The 14,421-nt window shown below is 39.6% G+C and overlaps 1 protein-coding gene across 1 annotated transcript in view; it reads right to left on the bottom strand.

The window, feature by feature from the left end:
- The window catches only part of b3galt1b (UDP-Gal:betaGlcNAc beta 1,3-galactosyltransferase, polypeptide 1b), a 63,490-nt gene extending 51,557 nt beyond the window's left edge, over nucleotides 1–11,933 (bottom strand). The window contains exon 1 of the mRNA XM_074695599.1: nucleotides 11,837–11,933. The gene's annotated coding sequence lies outside the window, so the exon portion shown is untranslated. The remainder of the gene's footprint in view (nucleotides 1–11,836) is intronic.
- Nucleotides 11,934–14,421: the final 2,488 nt, after the last annotated feature.

Raw genomic sequence — 14,421 nt, forward strand, 5'->3', positions numbered from 1 at the left:
CGGCGGGCCTTTCTGTGTGGAGTTTGCATGTTCTCCCCATGCAGGTTCTCCGGCTTCCTCCCATAGTCCAAAAACACGCTCATCAGGCTAAGTGAACACTCTAAATTGTCCATAGGTGTGAGTGTGTGAATGATTGTCTGTCTATGTGTCAGCCCTGTGATTGACTGGCGACCAGTCCAGGGTGTACCCCGCCTCTCGCTCAATGACAGCTGGGATAGACTCTAGCCACCCACGACCCTGAACAGGATAAGCGGTATAGAAAATGAATGAATGAATAAACCTTTGGGATTTGAAAATTGTATTAATTTGTATTGCAATGTCAGTTACAATGCAATTATTTATTCTGCCTTAATAACTAGATAATCATTTAAATTAAATAAATGCTCTTTTCTACTTATCTCAGGGATGGCCCAATACCAGGTATCGGTATCGGGCCGATACCAGCCTTTTTTCCAGGTATAGGTACTCGAGAAGGCTGCAGATACCAGCAGCAGATACTCTAGGCAAAATGATCTTTCGTTGAGCAAGTCCTCCTCACCACTAGATGCTGCTGATTGCTGCGGTTTAACACCACTGCAGATGTGCGCCAGGTTCTTTTCAGACAATATGAATGAACCAGGAAGAGTTAACAGTTAAACTTTTTTATTTTGCACTTAAGTTAACTCTGACAGTTGTTCTTTTTATTGTGCTCTTTTAATAGATATTTTTTTAATATTGTTCAAAAAAATGGTAAACTCAGAGAGAGTTGTTTGTGGTTTATTTGGACGTAATGGCAGAGTGACTGTGCTGTCTTTGATCAAAATGATCTGCCGCTGTAAATTGAAATTATGTATCAAAAGCACTAGTAGTATCAGTACTCGCTATCGGTGAGTACTCAAGAGGGAGTACTCGTACTGGTATCCGTCTAAATACAAAGTGGTATTGAGCATCCCTAACTTATCTTAACTGACCCACACCATCAGTCCAGGGCCATACAATGGATATGAAGTGTGACCCCGCAGGACTACTGGGACTCAGACTCAGTAAGAAAATGACTCTGATAGGGATGAGTACTGAATTAGGTACTTTTGTAGGTACTGGCCAAATTCTGTCTGTAGTATTGAGCACTGATTCAGATAAAGTCAAAAGGTACCACGTTTCGGTACCTCAACTCATCCTTGTGACTGTGAGAGAGTGGAAGAGCAGGTGATTGTCTATGCTGGACATGAACACAGCATTGAAAGGTTATTTAATGAAGAATAAATGTGTAAAATTGAAAAAATTGAGATTTTATTTCTAAAAATATTATATTTCTTACCACATAAACACACAAAAGTACTGGAAATTGATACCATTGAGTACCAATACCGATTGCCAGGCACCAAGCATCGGTACCATATCGATTCACGTGTTAAAGGTACCCCTCCCTAGACTCTGATTCTCCTTTGGTGACTGGACTACAACAGTGTCCCCAGCACCACCAGTGTTACCAGGATCTCTTCTTGCAGGACTTTTCTGAGTCCCTTTTTGTCTCTGAAATAAAAATATGGTTTGGTCTACTGGTCACCGGGGAAATCAAGTCAAACTTCAACAGGCACCCTGTTCAGATCCATTCCTCTGATAGGGCAGCTGACATCCAGGGCTGAAATTGTTCCTCTGTGCCTCAGTAAAATACATTTCTACAGTTTCTCTGTTTGTTACCTTGAAACAGATGGAACAGATTCAAACGCTGCCCAGCAGCCTGTGTGAAAATGATGTTTATTTGTGTCAGTTCTCAAATTAATCTGTCAATATTAGACTTTGCTTAGCAGAGGGACAGAGACGTAATGTATGCACACATGTGATGAGCAAAGATGTATTTATAGTCATTAAATGAGCCAATATTTCACTTGGCTATAATTATTTCATTCTGTTTTTTCAATACGGCCTTTTCAAAACATGATTATGTTCATTACTGCACAGCAGGAGAGAAGGGTGTAATATCTGCCCCTTTAATAAACCTTTTTTAAAAACCACGCTGAAAAAGGAAGAGCAGTGACAACAAAATCACCAGAACATAGGAGCAGAATTTTACTGCAAATAGTATTTTTTCTTATCTAATCTCTGTTATGTTAAAGACAATTTTGACTTCATTCTCCTTAGAGGGAAAAATCTCATGAATAATAACCAGAAAACTAGAGCTGAGACAGCGCTCTGGAGTGTCCTTACAAGATTTAATACAAAAAGTAATTACAGCATGCATGTAGGAGGATCACAATGATTAAAGCTTGGAACATATTCAGATGCAAAGGCGCACATAAGCGCCCACACACGCAAACACACTACATAGACACTAATGAGCAGAGAAAACGCTTTATTCCATAGGAGGAACATTTATGAAAGTGTGATACACCACTTGTTTCTTGTCTCAACCGTTTTGAAGTGATGTTAAAAACTACTGAGACATGCTCAGCTGCTGTATCCCTGAGGGAAGTAACACATAGGGATCATATTATTTTACACTGAAATCACATGTTCTCAATCTGATACACTTTGGTTACTCGACTGGACAAATCAGCAGTTTAAGAACTTTAAGGGGGAAAGTTTCTTCACTGGAAAGCACTAGATGGAGGGTGTTAACGCCTGCAGATCCTTTAAAACACAGAAAATGCAACACAACAGTTTTAATGCCAACCGAATATCCGAGGAAAAAGGGGTCGGACTATATTTTCAGGACCGTTTTGGTTATTTTCCCAAGAGGGGAAGCTCTGAAGATCTATCATGTTGTAAACAACTTTCACACTCTTCATTCAGACAGAATCCAAAACGGCACAAATGCGTCTGCTTGTTTTTGGAAAGTAACACTAGTTTATGTAGTTTCAGGAGCAGGGGAGCGTTATAGGCACTCTGTCTGGTTAATCACGCCTCTTCTGTCTTTTTGTCACTACTCCTCATCCTCCCTGATAACAACCTTTTCCATCACCTCCATCCCCTCACCCTATCTCTCTCGATCCCAAACAAACACCTCCTTTCTCTCCTTCTTCCTCTAGCCAGCTTCAAATTAGTCCAGCCCAACGACCTTCACGTCTTTACAGCCTCACTTCCTCAACATGTAAGACCTGATGCTGTTTCACATACCGGTCCAGAGATGTGGTCTTCAGAAAACACACAAAGTCTTTTGAAAGACAGGACTGTGAAATAACCAAATATTTCAGAGCGACAGCAACCGTAACTTGAAGTCACATACAAATACATTTGAAGTCGCTGGTTCATGCTACAAAATTCATAAGGATGTTGAAAACCCAAGATGCGTTACGGCTTTCGAGAAGAGATTGCATCATAAATCTGTTGTTTGTGATGCTTTTCTTTTAACTTTTCACTTCTATGAATTTGGATCACATTACTTCCTGGCTTCATAACCAAGGGCTTTTACTTTGAAGGACACAAAATGTGCTTCACGGGTTTCTGCAAAAGAAGTTAATTAGACATATTTGACTAGTGATGCCCATCTCATACGGATCAAAAAACAAAACAGTAAAATGGTTAGCGAATTTACTTTGAAGGATCGCTATACGTCTTCTAAGTCTTTGACTGCTCAGATACAGGCAGGAGGAGAACATAGATGATACAAAAGAAGGCTGCAGTCTCTGCGATGTTACCAAGTGGTTTCTGAAGAGGCTTGAACCCGAGTGGCTGCCGTATTAGAAATGCTGACTCAACCCAACTCTTGGTCAAGATCCAGCATAAGCAGAGAGGTAGATCAGAGACAAGGTTTCACTTTCAAACACCAACACCTCCACTCAACTGTGCCTCTTATCATGCAAATGTATGCATAACTCTTAGCCTTAAAGTATCTTAATGGATGTGTTGTGATTTTTCTCCTTTCTCCTTTTTTCTCCTTCCAGTGAGTAGACAAACTAACAATGAGCTAAACCAAGGGACGCACAGATCCTGGTATCAGGTATCAGTGCCCCTTGTTGACTATGGTTAGCTTCATAATATATACAAAGAAACAACATATTTGAACATAGTTTAAGCTGATCAGATGCTACATTTATAAAATATAACAAATGACATGAATGTATTGTCACTTACAGAATCAACAGTTTGGGCAAAATAATAGAACATGCATTATGTCATTAGATTAAGAACTTTTGGGGCCAAAAGGGCAAATAAATAAAAATGTTTCCCTAAATCTTTTCACCTGCAGGTCAAACAGTTAACCCCCTCAGCCCTACCACTATCTGTAGCAGCTAACGCTAATGCTAACGTTAGTTTAATGAACTCCTCGTGGTTTTCAAACTGGATGACGATTTAATGAAAAGACAAAACAAGTCCTAAATAACATAACATGCATTTCACGACATATGAAAGGGGGTATGTGGGATTTTGTAGCTACTAGCCTCACTGTTGAGCTCCACGGCTCGTCATCCATAGCTGCGTTTCAATTACACCTTTTCCCAAAATAAAAGCGATATTTCTGAAGTTCCAGTAAAGAACAATTGTGCCTTGACGGTGTTTCCATAATGACTAGAATTATGCAAAACTTGAGTGAAGTAAAATGCAACATCCATCTGGATGCTGCACTCATGATGATGCTAATTCATGAACATTAGGATTATTACTCGCTGGTCAAGCTGTCAGCTGTGATCACGCCAACTCAAAATAAGCACCAACTAAACATTGAATGAAACTCATCATCATATGTACATATAAATAACAGCAGAGCTAATTAAATATGAATGCTGAGTCTGTATGTGGCAGTGGACACGTATGGGGAGGTGAGGGAGGTGTGTTGTTATGACAACGTGACATTTTTTTGCGAAAAAAGGTGTTTCCATTCCAATTTTGTGGTCAAGTTCAAAACTTCAAAACTTTGAATTTTCCCACAAACCACTTCATGAAAGCGTAAAAACTTTTTGTCAAAATTTTAGAGGTTTTTGAAAATGTGGTGTTTCCATTACCATTTCTTTATTGCGATATTTAGGTTTTTTTTTTTTTTAACGTAATTCTAGGTGTAATGGAAACGCAGCTGAAGAGCCCAACATATTTGCATTTTTGCGTTCTAAGGGCAAATGTTGCTATTAACACACTGTCTGCTTTCACTTAGTGTCAAATACTCCCAAACTCTGAAATTTCTTAGACGAACAGCTTCACCAGCTCTGCCATCATTCACATGTTTACTTGTTACCGGCTCGGCTTCTTCTCCACCACACTGATCTGTTTTCATGAGACGCATACAGTCCCGCAGCCCAGGGAATCTACACTCCAGTCAAGTAGGTGGAGGTAATGCACCTTCAGCTAGTTGCCAACCGCTAAATAATCCAACAAAAAGGAAGAAGACAAATAAACTGAAGAAAACCTAATACAGTAATGGCGCAGCACAGAGCAATGATTATGGAAAAGCATCATCGACACTTTTACTGATTGATTTTAAACAATTTTATCAATTCATGTTGCAGCCCTAGGCCGATCCATGGCGCCGATCAAGGCAACTAGCTCTATGCCTTTTTTTTTTAACCATCGCTCTTTGCTACTTGATTGGAAATGTAACCTCTGATGCACTCTCTTTTTTATGCTGCATTACCAGTCTACAGGGTATGAACGTTTAAAATTAAATAGAATTTCTATACATTTTTACCTTTCACCCAAAATATTGCCAGTCTTATTCCGCAGTAATCTGCAGGATATTATATAACACTGGTATCAGATTGGTATCGGTTGATACCCAAAGCCCAGGTATCAGTGTCAGTAACGGTATAGGAACCAGAAAAGTTGTACTGGTGCATCCCTAGCTAGACCAACCTGTTTATGCACCTGGCTGCTAACATGTGGACATGTGCAGTTAAAAAAGGCTCCAATGGAGAGTCCTCAGCTTTTGTGGCCAGCCTCAAGTGGGCGCTTGAGAAAATACATTTTTTTTCACTTTTGCATTTCAACACCCAAAGTTTCCTCTTACAAGAGATGTGATGCCGTCAAACAAGATGATACATCATCTGCAAAACCATAAACTACACCCATCAAACCAAATAGTCCACAAATTGCCTCTGCTGTCTGGAAGATTAGTGGCAATATAAATTCATGTTAATAGACCTTTTAGCTTGCTCCCTCCAGTGTTGTTAACAACCTCTAAAACTAAAGTGCATTAAACCTGTTAAACTTTGAGTAAAAGAAGAAAGCAATCAGTACTTTGCATTTTAATATAAAACTTATCCTGGCTCTTAAAGCTGCCTCCTCTAATTATCTGTTCTCAAAGTGCAAGGAAAAAAGGCTGCTATGTGTGTGTGTGTGTGTGTGTGTGTGTGTGTGTGTGTGAAGGGAGAAAGCAGTGGATAGATTCTGTCTATGTCATTGCCATTCACTGGCCTTTTGCCACACTCAAATAGGTCAGGAGATGTTGCTCATTTCTTAGTCAAAAATGTGTCAGGCTGTGTTTTTAGAAAAGGAAAAGATGGCAGAGCAGGAAAGGAAGCTGTGCACATGTGAACCTGTTCCCACACTGTTCCCAAGAGCTGGATTGTACATTGAGGGACAGATTAAAGCCACATTGTCCAAACTCATCTTACTTAAAAAAAAAAAAAACATATTTGTCAGAATCTTTTCTTGAGTAATGAACTCACTAAACGCTGGAAAAAACGATTTTCCATGTTGACTGATCATAACTTGTGTTAAAGAAGGAACACTGTGAGGACAGTGGTAGGGTTTCCTCTGAGCTCAGTCTTCAGAGCTTCACATTGTGAGCTTCAAGCTGACTCATCTGTTCATGGTGGGATAACCTGAACTCCTCACAGCTTTTCAGGAGCTGCTCAGCCCTCAGCTCTAACCGAATCTTCTCCTCTCTGAGCTCCTTCACTTGTGTCAGCAGAGCATCAATGACCTCCTCTTGACCTTTCAGTTTAGCTTCAGGCAGGTCCCTTTCCTCTCCTGCAGCTGGGCTGAGAGGTTCACCAGCTGCTTTTTACTCAACCACTCCTTTCTCTCTGCCCTCTGGAGCTTCATGGCGTCATTTATCGCTTCCTGTTGATTTTTCTCAGTGACTTGGTGAGGAACTGGAACAGAAGATCTTAACTGCTCCTGATCTTTGAGGAGCTGGTCAGCCCTCATTTTCTCCTTTTGCAGCTGGATCTGCAGAGACTGCACCAGTTACTGCTGCTCTTGCAGGTTGTTGAAGCTGCTGCTGTCCTGGTTTGTGGTTTGCACCAAGTCTGATGCCTTCCCAGTCTCTTCACCATTGATGGGGTCCACTAAATCCATGAAGCTGCCCCAGCTCATGAAATCAAGTAGTTTGTTTTCTTCCATCATTACCTTTGGTCTCTTGACCTAATCACAGATCTGCTCAGAATAAAGCCCTGAAGACTGAGCTCCAGACCTCCCAGACAGAGAGCCAAAGAAGGGTGGTGCTAATGGTGCAGCAGCTGGACAACCTCACGCTCCACCTGTGGAGGACCAACAGCAGCTGCCAGGAGCTGACCTCCACAGTCAAACATCAGGAGGAGGTCATAAAGGCTCTGCAGAAGGAGGTGGAGGAGCTGAGAGAGGAAAGACAACAAGAAAAAGGTGGGAAGAATGAAGAGCCCTCCCTCAGATTGACACACAAGGAGGAAATCCAAGAAGGAGCTTGTTTTTTTTGAGTGAGAAGAGTTTAGACAACGTGACTATAATCTGTCCCTCAAGATACAATCCAGCTCTTTGGAACCTATTGCAACATCATCAAGGGATTTTTTTGTTTGTTATTGTTTTTTATTTGGCTTTTCATGCCTTTAATGAGCTGGGAGAGGACAGTGGATAAAGTAGGAAAGAGGGCAAGATTGGGGAGTGACATGTGGGAAATAGGCCACAGGCTGGATTCGAACCCAGACCTCATGGGGTGTGACCTCGACCACAAAACCATTAGCGTCCCTTCATTTAGGGTTTGAAACAGTACTTTGAGGCCATTTGTGATAGCTAAAGATGTGGATAAAAAAACGGAGAAGAATGATGTTGTCTGGACCAGGTCTCAGGGGGAGGCAGGGGAGCTGCTTAAGTTTGAGCCGGAGAAGTTTGATGATTCCTTCATGATCTGGGACAGGTGAGCTGGAAGGGTCTCATTTTAGCAGATGCTCCAGTATTTCAATTTCTAGACAATTTTTTGTGATTTTATTTTGTTTCTATGTAAATGTATGAGGTAATAAAACATAAAATTTAGTGCACATGATGTCATCATCCTCTATGATGCAGCTCAGGTGTGTCCAGGCTCCACAAATAAGGTCACTAATTTATAACTGCTGATAATCTGTGACTGTTTTACAGCAAAGTTTGATCATAAAAAGAGGAGAAATAAAATAACTTATGATGTAAGGTGCATTTCTAATCAAACATCAAATCTTTTTTAAGTTGTTTTTGGTAAGTTGTGTTGCTCAACATTGTCATCTCTCCCTCTCAAAAGATGAAGATTGACACGACTACTATGAGGAGACTGGGGAAGCTGCTACGGATCCAATACTAACACTTTGCTGCATGAGCTCACAGCCCGCGAGGAGTTTCTCTGAACAGCACGCTTAAAAGCTACAGCCCATTCTCTGCACACCCAAGTTTGTTTTTCTTACTGTGAACATCCTGAGTTTAAACTGTTTTCAAAGCAGCAGCATCATGTAAAGTGACATGTTAAGGTGCTTGTGCAGTCGAAAATGAAAAATATAAAGATTTACAGCAAAAAATACACTGTTGGTTATGGAGAGGTGAATTTTGGGCTATTATATCCCTCCATGGTACCTCATTGCCCTTTAGGCAACATATCCATTTTGGGCCTTTTACACTCACACAATACATCCCAGTTGTCATTAGACATGTACTGATCGATTGGTCGGCTGATTGATCGGTGCCGATTTCCTTAATTTTGGGGGATCAGTGATTGGCCCATCCTTACAAATGAAACTGATCTTATAAACCTCCGGGAAGATTTGACAGCCAACCTTGTAGCTTTTTGCTCTGGGACCTAAAACTCAGGACACTTTATTGGTTGTTTAAGTTAAAACATAAAGATTTAATGGTTTCACAGGTATTGTTCAATTATTTCCAATAAAATAAGATTGGAACATTAAAGGTATATGCTGTCAGTTGTAAAAAATAAAAATCAGTATTGGCCCAAATTAGTATCGGCAGGTCAGGCTTTTTAAAGATCGGTGATTGGCCAGAAAATTGTGATTGGTGCACCTCTAGTTGTCATGAAATACTTTTAAAAAAGATAAAAGACTTTAAAAAACCAATAGCAGTGTTTGAGTTTGACTCTCTGGAGGTCAAACAGAATCCCTTTTTTGCAGACTTTCTTGCAGAACCAACTCTGCAAATTCTCTCCTCAAAACTGCCCAATAACTTTTCTTTACACCAGCTCTTGGTCTAGGAAAAATATGATCATATTAAGGGACAAGTTAAGCTTAATATCTTATAGTTTAATTTACTTTATTTGCTAATTAGTTTTGGGAAAAATGTAAAAAAGTAAATGTTGACCTGAGGCAACACTGTACCATTAAAGATTCACCATGGAAACGTTTTGGTTACTGTCTTTGGGTTTACAAACTGTTCAAAAGCAAACTGGTCATTACAATTTTATTGGGACCTCTCCAGTCGGTTGTCTTAGTTAAGTTCAGACTCACAGTGTGGGCTCTGGTCTACTAGGGTGAACTTTGTGAGCCTCCTTTACAGAGCACAGGCTAAAATCCTCCTCACATTTTTCCCACAATGCAAAGTCTGTCTCCTGAAAGCCACAGAAGTGAAGTCTTTGGTTAAGCAGTTAATGTAAAGTTGGATATGTGTTCAGACTCCTTGACCCATTCATTTCAATGGGGTGTTCCTCAATGGTACAGTGTTGGCTACAGACAACGTTCGGACAAGAAATCTTATATAAAAAAGTTGTTCTTTTTTAAGTTTTTACACTTTTTATGGCATAAATTATAAACTGTTGAGACCATCAAGTATCATTCATGTGTTGTTTTTCTTTTTAAATTTGTTGAAATATGAATAAATAACTTTCTTTTTTCATTACTGACCATCATGGTACAGCATTACCCCAAAAATATCTATAAAAATATATATTTTTAATTTCCTGTAGATTATATTTATTTGATCTATTTTAAGACAAAAAAATGGTAAAAAAATTTTTTTCTAACTGGCATCACCATGGGTATCATAGAGGGATATGGACACAAAAGCCATGACAGTCCTTATCACACGTGGCACAAAAGATAGAATAATGTCATTTGCTATAATGTAAGCATGCTAGTTTAATGAGATGACTGACTTTCTGTTGTTGTTTGTTTTTTTCTGAGAGGGATTTAAAAATTACAGACAAAGGCTAGTAGTTCTGCTATACACAATATGTATTTATGGCATTTTTACGTCACACACACACAGAACAAGCCACACACTGAAGGGAATCACACACACTGACAACATCTTAACAAACACATGATCTAAGCCAAACGTAACATGGAAAGCAACACTGACTAAGCAGAGATACAGTCCACTTAAATTGAGGATTAAGGCTGTAGACAGCGTAGACTAATTACACCTTGCAGGAATGTGATTAGTGCAAGCCGTCACAGTAACCAGGGCACACACACACGCACACACTCAGACGTGTCCTCATAATTTGAGCACAAGCTCTGCAGCAAACAACACAAACAAAAAGATTGGTCGTAAACACACAGGAAGCCTGGCAGGAAACACACACACACTGTACCAGCAGATGGACATGTAATGGAAACCATCATGTGGCTGAACAGAAAGAGGATTAGTGTTTGATCCAGATAACGATCTGAAATGTCCCAGTAATGGCAGCGAGAATAGGCACAGCTCCTCCAGAGAGCCTGCCTACTCTTGACTTTGAACTTTAAAAGCTCTTCAGAATATTTTCAATCTCCAATATATTTGTTCTATTAAATAAGTGGTGACATAGGAAGGCTGGAGTCAGAAATAGATTAATAAAATGAAGTATCTTATAGGCAGGTGAAAAGATGAAAGAGTTACAGGTACATGAAATAAGCTCAGATCATTTTTCAACATTATGTATTCAACTGATTTGTTCTTGTTGTTTTTCATAGAGCAACATTTTCACATAGCTCATACCACAACAAATATTGAGGTTAAAAAAATAACCTCAGCTTTTATGATTCATAACTTCTAAACATCTCCTGAGATGATCTGATATGTCCACTTTCCATTACTGGTGGGCTAAGGCTGCAGCCTCAGTCTGACTCATTCAGAAGCATCATTCAATAATGACCCATAATCAATAATAATCATAGATGATAATATAATAGGATTCAATGCAATGACGCGGTTTCTAAGTCGTATGTGTATAGTACAATGACAAACAGTATCCTGAAGTCAAATTTAAAAAAAATCAAAGCCTTCTTTGAGAGGCTCAGGTATCCTGTCAGACCGCGCCGAGGGAAAAGGAGCATTAAAAACGACAATTCCCTCTGTTTAAAGTTTGATAGGATACTATGTAACTTGTCCACCTGCACCTCCCATCGTCCTGGGCATCCTACGCATTTCTAAGTGCAGAGGGGACAGCCCCTGTGAAGCAGGACGGAGATCAGTGTGTGCTCAGCAGGGATTGAGCCAAAGTAGCTGCATCACTGTAAAGCCAGGCGCGTAAAACTGCAAAGCACTAAAGCACAGATCAGAGCCCCGTAATGCCCGGGACAGCCTGAAAACACGCGATGAGCGCATGGAAATACGTACGGACTCCTAATGTCCTGCTGCAAGGCGAATCCAACAACACAGCAGAATCCAGAAAAAAGTAGATTCACGACATTTAACCACATCCCAGGAGGCAAAACAAGCACCTGCGCTGTCCGCGCCATGTCTGAGGGAAAAGCGTCCTTGCTGTGCTTACCTTTCTCTGTGTCCCCATCCTACTCAGACTTGTGGTCCTGATGATACACTGCTGCTTTGCTCCAGCATCCCAAAGCACTGTGTTTTTTGTCCAAGAGGAGGAAACTTGATGGTTGTGAACGGGGCTGACGTACCGCCTGACGAGACCGGCTCGACCAATCAGAATGTAATCCGATGGATCGTTTACCAATCCGCTCAGGGGGAGAAAGTGTGCAGCGAGCGCAGACAGGAGCAGCAAGGTAGATTGACGCTGTGGGAGAATTTCAAGACAACTCATGCAAACTACTTTCTCATAAGAGAGATAAACCCAGCTGGAGGAGCCTTTAAGTTTTATCATTATCTTTTTATTTTTTATTTTTTAATTTTATTCTTTATTAATCCGTTCATTTACTTTTTTTAAATACTATAGGTGTTAATAATTTTCTTCCCCACAGTCTTTCTTTTTGATTTATTTTGCCATTTTTTTTTTTTTCAATCACTGTAAAGCCCTTTGAAATTGATTTTGTTTATACAAAAGGTGTTATAAAAATAAATTTTATTGATTGATTGATTGATTGAAATGGCTGGTCAGAGGCTGAGCTTCCAGGTTGAAATAAACTATTTCACCTCTCTTAACAATCAGCTGCCTACTGCTTTTATGCTCCTTTTTTAACATCTATCAAAACTTTGGAAACACATCTTTTTTGGTCTTGATTGCAGTAATTCTTAGAAAATGAGTATTTTGCCACTCTGCCGTACTTTTAAATGTGGAAAAAACATGCTCAGGAATGTAACATCTGTAGGATACTTTCATTTTACTTTAAGTGGGTATGACTGGGGGAAAGAGACAGGGGGCGGGCACATACTTCATGCCATACCTGAAAAAATTCCAGTTGAGACTGAAGAGACACAGTTCAACTAAAGATATTAAAGGTAAAAGAATTAAAGTGAATTAAAGAAAGAGCTATAAATAAACATAGAAATACATTTTTCTAAACTACTTTGATGTAGAAGCTACTTATCTCCCTCCCAGAGCTGAGGATTAGCGCTACACTCAACAGTTACATGTTCATGAGTCCTAGATTTAAAGATAATCCTGTTTAGAGCCTCAGTGCAGTTCCAACACTTCTGCAGATTTTTAAACCTATCTTTAAAAAGAATTAAATTATGTTTATAACCTTTTAGTTTCATAACTGACTCAAGTCAGCAAAGGTATGCTAAGCTTGTGTGTGTCCACACTGAGGAGCAGTAAGAGGATGAGCAACCACATTTGGTCACAAGCTTTTTTTAGACTGGCTGTAAAATTCACCCAAGACATGTGCTGCTGTATCACCCAACATGTCTTCAAGCTTCCCCTCTTGACCCCCTTTTTTTTTTTTTAAAGGATCCACGTCCACGTTTTCCAGACATGGAAACAGTTTCCCAGCCTACTGTAGACACACCTGGGCTTTGAGCTTCACAATCCCGTTGAGGGTGGGGTTATCTTCTAAAGGAGATTATACCAACAGTGTGAAAAATCCGCTGACCTGCTCTTGTTTCCTGTTTCCATCCAAACATCTGAGAGAGAACTCCCTGAAGCAGTCTGAAGTGGGTGAAGGTTGAAGATTGAGTCAGTATTCAAAGACGAGCACAGCACAATGAAATTCAACATTTTATTGCCCTAAGAGAAGCAATAAAGTAAGTGAACCAGCCTGACAGTGTGACATAATCAGGAACTTTCTCGTACAAAGCAAGGTATGTCTAATCTAAAAAATAAATCTTCATTTAAAAATATTTGTTGATCAAAATAGGATACAAATGTCCAAAACAAACATGGTTATAACCAATTCACTTGTTCATATTATATACTTTCAATATTATAAGAAAATAATTTCAGATGCTTTTAGTTGTCTGCACAGCAGGTGCTAAAAAAGGCAAATGCAAAAATGTTATGTTAAATGTTAAAAGACCTGAAAATAATACATCAGAGAAGTCTGGAGACTGAAAATATTCATATATTCCATGGACCAGCATAAAAATGGAGTAAACTGAAGAATAAACTGAATGGTTTGTGGATCAAACAAAGGGGAGTAAAAAGGACTTGGGGCAGAATTGTAAAAAACAGTAGCACTAATTCATTTCCTCTTGCTATTTTCAGAAGCAGTGTGATATTTCAGGGAAAGATATTCAGCTAATTTAACAACACAAAAGCTGCGTGAAACCAACATTATGTTTCACTCGCAGTCACTTTTTCACTTGATAGATTTTTCCTGATGTTTTCAACCAAAAAATGTGACTACTGGACATAAAAAACACTTTCTAAACCATTTCCACACCAACCCTTTTTCAACTTCCTATCACAGCTACAACCTGCTTTACCCTTTACCTACACACCATTTACAAGTATATACAGTTACCTCTCTAATCCTCACTTTACACCTTCCTTTTAAACTCACTTGTCAGTATGACCTTCATCAAACACTTCCTTTAACAGCACAACCAGGAACATTCAGTCTTAACATCTTCTTCCACCACCTTTTCTCTCGAGCTCTGTCTTTGGATTTATTTGACTACACTGGTTGGGTGACTTTATTTCAAAGGACACTCCTGGGAACAGCCTTTCTGTGT

Source organism: Halichoeres trimaculatus, unplaced genomic scaffold (genome assembly GCF_033239565.1).
Source record: "Halichoeres trimaculatus isolate MK-OKI-2021-1 unplaced genomic scaffold, fHalTri1.1 fHalTri1_scaffold_19, whole genome shotgun sequence".
Taxonomy (NCBI): Eukaryota; Metazoa; Chordata; class Actinopteri; order Labriformes; family Labridae; genus Halichoeres; species Halichoeres trimaculatus.